The sequence below is a fragment of the Nuphar pumila genome, chromosome 12 (assembly GCF_984573655.1).
Source record: "Nuphar pumila chromosome 12, dmNupPumi1.hap1.1, whole genome shotgun sequence".
Classification (NCBI taxonomy): Eukaryota; Viridiplantae; Streptophyta; class Magnoliopsida; order Nymphaeales; family Nymphaeaceae; genus Nuphar; species Nuphar pumila.
Window position 1 is genome coordinate 55,072,691 of NC_143260.1, and position 6,000 is coordinate 55,078,690.

Below are 6,000 nucleotides of genomic sequence, written 5' to 3' on the forward strand. Positions count from 1 at the left end.
GACTGAGGTTGATACGGGCAACTCAGCACCACCCATCGTGCTTTTAATGGGATAGTAAACAAGAAAAATTCTGAAAATAAGAAAACTTCTAAGAGATGGGGGATGAAGATAAGGGATTGGAAATATGAGCTGCAAATAAAAGAAAACAGATAATGAAAACCAGAAAACGAAATCAAAGGAACTCATAAACGGGAAAAATCGAGAGTGAAAGAAAAGAAAGAGATGCTAAAAATGATCTCAATGAAGGGCGTATTCGTTTATTTGGGGCATAAATAAAACAGGGAGACTCGGACAAAGCAAAGAAGGAGGAGGTGAGAAACTTGCCTCTGGCTATCGTGGGATTTTCTCCCCTTCGAGCGATTACGGTCTTACTGCTAAGGTGGATCTCCTTCTGCGGATTAATCTAGACAGTTAGAAGATCGATCGACCGTAGCCTTATTTTGCAGAAGAGCACTCAATGTTCAGCTGCGTAGTTGATGCTTAGTGATTGAAGCTCTTTCAATCAATGGGGAAGACCAGTAGAGCATAAGAGGATGATGGATCAGAGGGTAAAAATGATCGAAAAGCCAGGAAGCATGGAAGTGGAGGGGTGAAAACGGGTGCATGCGTGAAGAGAAGAGGTGTGCGGGGGTGAAGAAGCGGTGAGTTTAGGGTTCCTCTGCATGCTTCTCTTAAAGAGGGAGAAGGAGGTTCGAGAGGGAGGGGTTCGGTTGAGGATTGAGGGTTGAGGAAGAGGCAATCCCCGATCGAAGGGTGGATTGTGCAAGAGGAGAAGCGATGGAGATTAGGGTTTCAGAAGGTTCGTGAAGGGAAGCCGAGAGAGGGAGAGAGAGAGAGAGAGAGCTTGGAAGAAGCTTGCGTGCGAAGCTTTATTTTTGAAATTTTTTTATTTTCCAAAAAGAGGCTCCTTCAAAAAGATTTTTCATGGAATGTTTTTTTTATAATGAGGTTTTTAGCAAAACAAGTTTCAAAAAGGGTTTTGAACTGCACATTTTCTAATTTTTGGATTTTTTGTTGTTTTCTTTTGGCATTTTCCTATATATATATATATATATATATATATATATATATATATATATATATATATATATATATATATATATATATATATATATATATTTGGTGTTTTTAAGATGAATCTCTGAAACTTACGAGAAAACAAAAGGATTTTTGAAATATTTTGTAAATTTTGAAAATATTTACAAGAGAAGGGTTTTTCGAGAGTTTTAACGTTGTTCTTTGGAAAAATCCTTCAGAAAATGGGTTAGAAATGAAAATTGGGCCTGGATTCCTACGAATTAGAAATGAATGGAAATTTTATCAAAAAATTGACCTGATTATTCAAAAGATGGACCCAGGGGCAAAATGGGAAATTTTTGGATTTTTTTGGAAAATTTGGGGTGTTCACAAAACCTCCTTTTGAAAAACATCTTTTAGCTAAAACCATTTTTTTGAAAAACTTTTAAAGAGGACCACCCTTTTGAAAATCTTTAAAAACGAAGATTCATCCTTTGATAAAAGGCCTTTTTAACGAAAAAATTTAAGGGTTATAGAGTCTCCCTCTCTCTCTCTCGCACACTCTCGGCCTCCCCTCCCGCGCTACCCTTTGGAAGCATCCATCTGCTGCCAACCATCAGATCAACTCTCCTCCTCTTCTGCCCTTGATCCCCAACAGTTCTGCCCCTCTCGATTCTTCTTCTTCTTTTAAACCGGGCAAAGGGGAAACCCTCAGACCACCGCTCTTCACCCCCGCACCCCTCTCTTTCCTTCAAGGATTTCCTTCATTGTCTTCACCTCCCCTTTGCATTTTCTACATCCCTCTAGTGTTTCCCCTTTTTCAAGCAAAGACCAAAGGCAATCTCAGGTAAGTACTCGTTGCCCTCTTCTTTGATTCTTTGCATTTTTTTTCCTTTTTTTTTATCTCTTCCTTTTAATCTGCATTATTTTTCACCTTATTCTCTTAATCACAAGGCAAAAAGAGGGGATCAACCTGTATATAGCAGGACCGATCCCCCTATAGCTACAGCAATGGAACAACTCTGTTCCAACATGGTTTCTTTTCCTTTTTTTTATCTTATATTTTCGTGCATTTCAATCTATAGTTTATTTTGGTTTATGTTTTTTCCTTTGTTTTATTTACGATTTCCTGTTGGCATCTGAACTTCCGATTCCATTTTCGATAATTGGCTAGCATCTTGATTCAATTTTATGCTGGTTTTCAATCCCCACTTTGCTTATAATTCATTCTCTAGTCTACAATATGTTGTCTTAATCTCGTTTGCTTATGTGTTTTCCAGCATCGGTACCGCAACTTCATTGTATTTGCATATAATTATTTCATTCTCAACTATCATATGCATATATTGTATAATGGGTCAATGCATTCATGCCCTTTTGTCGATATTCACAGGTCTCATATTGCTCAGCAGATTTCATTAGCAGTAGTGGTTTCATGTTTAAAACCTGCGAAATTGCATTTCCTGTTTTTCTTTCTTTTTTTTGTCTTTCAAAGTCGTTAGCGTATCTGCTTCAAGAAGGGAGCTCATTCCCCTAATCAGTTTCTTAAGCCTAGCCCCTTTACAACATATCATATCCATCTATGGTTGTATTCGTTCATATCCCATTTCCCTGATTCATAAGAATCAAACATACCAGTAAGAGTATTGGTACAGACATAGTAAAAGCCATCCATATATCTTGTGTAATGTGCCTCATTTGCTGAAGAAAATGGTTTAACGTCTGTTTTGGGTGAACATTTTTTTGGATCTCTTTATTATTGGGTTATATCTGACTTGATTTTCAATCTATGGTTGAATTGGATGTTGACTGCTCATATGCACGGAATTCCAACTTATTTGAGTTCATTCTATGCTTGGCTTCTCTGATTGAAAAATGGTAGGGGATTGGGTATTTCTGTGCACTGATTGCATGAGAAACTCAATACACTAAATCTGTTTTGTCCTCTATTGTTGACACATGCATGGGTATGCTTGGTTCTAGGCCATGAATATGCTCAATCTCTTAAAAACTAACATATGTAGGATGGGTGACAAACCCAAATGTTTAGAGTAAGGTTCATTGGACATATACTCTGTCTCCTGCAAATTCATTTTGTATTTTTCTCTGCTGGACTCGTTGAGGTATTTTTTTTTTTAGCATGATGTGTTGCGCTTGACTATACTCATATTTTTCTGCTAGGAATGGGGACAACCGATGACCACTGCCCTGGTTCATCCCATGTTCAAATTCTATTTACCTTTGTTATCGAAATAACTTTGTTGGTTCTCCATTTAAACAGGATGTCATGCTGCTCACTTGAATGTATTCAGGTTTTCTGGTATCTGCATTAACCAGGCCGTGTTATCATTCTCTAAACTAAGCTGTCCAAGGCATCAACTGAGTTGATATGCAGTTTCTTAAACAATAGTAATATCTGACGTTTCTGCATCAGGGATTATACTACCAACTCACAGCCTATCACATCTCAGTAAAGGTAGTATTGATGCTTACACGCCTCTTTTCTGCAAATTCCTATTCTAGAGCTTGAGATGACTGGGACAAGTTTGTACTATTAATGGACAAAGAGAAGGGACCTCGTTGGCTCATGCTCTAGCTTCTAATCCAGAATGTTGTGAGGTAAGCTCACTGCTGCAAATGTTTATAATAAGATAGATTGTGATTATTGTGCGTGTTTATGACATTGATAACTGAAGCATTTGGATGTAATTTTGCAAGAGTATTGCCTAGAAATTCAGATTTGAGTCTCAAAGTTTCGATTAGTATTGCAAATCCACCTTCTCTGTTCCTGCAATTGGCTTCATCCTTTTCTATTGTTGGCTGTAATCATCTATACAGGTCGTTAATTCTTTCCAGCATCTCCATCCTTCGCCCCACAGCATGCATTCCATCTGCTGTAAGCATTATATAACAGTTTGTTTCCTGCCCTTCTCCTCTACACAGATCAATACATATGTTGCCCACAACAACACTGTTCCCCACCTCACTCACATAACAAACACCCTTGTACACAGCATACCATCAGCACCCTCCAACACCTGATGTAGCAACACTGTGCATAAGATCCCAGCCGACTTCCCCCCCCCCCCCTTTAATTTAGTTGCTTGATTTAGCATGTCATTGATTATTACTGTGAAAACAATTGGCTTGATAGCAGCATTTTTTGTAGTAAAAAAAAATATCTATATATATTTGCAATGTTCTGTGCATCGTGTGATCATGACCACCTATGCCATCCTTAAATCTTCTCTTACAAACACAAAAGCAATCCTAATCTAAGAGATAGTTGGAATTATTGGTCTCTCACGTATCTTTATCATTCGGTATTGTTCTTATTCCATGTTTGATTGTTTGTGGTTCAAACTTTGGAGTAATCATTTGTGTACATTGATGCATTTGTATTCAAGCATGAACAAGTAGATCCAACATGTTATTACAAGATACTATCATAATATTTCATTTGCAATTGTTAGATTACAAGATGAAGATGGTGTTATGAAAATTCTATCATGACTAAGCCTGCTGGACTATGTTGCTATGGAGGATCATTTTTCACAAACATGTACCACTAAACAGCCACCCTTCCACCATCACCATCTCCCCTGTAACACTATCTCCATTACCCATTATACAGTTATACCCTGCTGCCATCATCTATCATTGTGCCATTGTACCTACCCCTGCATCATTTCCCATCATCTTTCACCTGTCATTTATCATTGTTGCACAACAACTTCATGCACAACACCCTTCATATCAGCAAAATACACTGTTATGCAGGCACAATTCCACCTATTACCACACCTCGCCTATCTCATAAGCTATTATCCACCTATATGCCATATATATATATATATACATATATATATACATATATATATATATAGATACATATATATACATATATATGCATGTATGTACATAGGTATATATCACTTTTCATCTTTCCACACCTTAGATGATAAATATCGTGGCATATGCGCATCTCACCATCTACATCTTTTAAATCAATGTGATATGTGCAACTCTCTTCTATTTTCATTCTAACTCTGTTTTGTAGGAATCTCTGGAAAATGTTGATTTCCCTCTTAGATTAGGATTTTATCATTTCAATTTCAAGGTTGTAATAGTTAGATATTAAAGAGAATTTTATCTTTTCAAGCATAGATTAGAATGTATGAGCATTGTAAATGTCATAAATTATTTGTTTTCATATTTTTTGCCTTTATTTCCCCAAAATTCACAAATGGGAACACGAATGGCACGAGCACCATTCGAATAGGAGGTGATTAAATCCTAAGTTGATGATTTGCATCAATGGCCATAGTCAGGATGTGAACAAAACTTAGGATTTTCATCTTTTATGGAATAACACTGGATCTGCACTGGATCCCCTTCAAAAATAATCATATTTTCAAAAAAAATCTTCTTTTATTAGAGTTTAATTCAAAATTAGCTTAAAATATATATCAATAGCCATAGTCAGGATATATTGAGAGTTAATTTCACTTTAAACTCTATAAAAGCACCAAAATATATTTTATTTTTCACCTGAATTCAAATATGATTATTATATAATACATTCAATGACCATAGTCATGGATGTATCATATCTTCAATCTTATTTTAATTCACTTAAAGAATGAAATAAGATTTTGAAATCCAATTTCAAAATTCTTTAAATTCATCCATCATTTAGGATAGAACTGCATCATATTTTCAAAAAAAAATTTCAAAATCCAAGTGATCTTGAATGTCTTCCTTCAAATTCTATTTCAATTCATCAAATTCTATCTCATTTCAAGATTCAAAACTCAATTTCAAAGTCCAATTTGACTTTGAAAATTCAAAATTCATTATATATTCAAAGTTCCATTTTTAAAATTTAAATCAAATTTCAAAGTTCAAGTTCAACTTTGGAATTTTAGATTCATTTCCAAGATTCAAATTCAAATTTAATCCAATATCTCAAATTCAATTCAA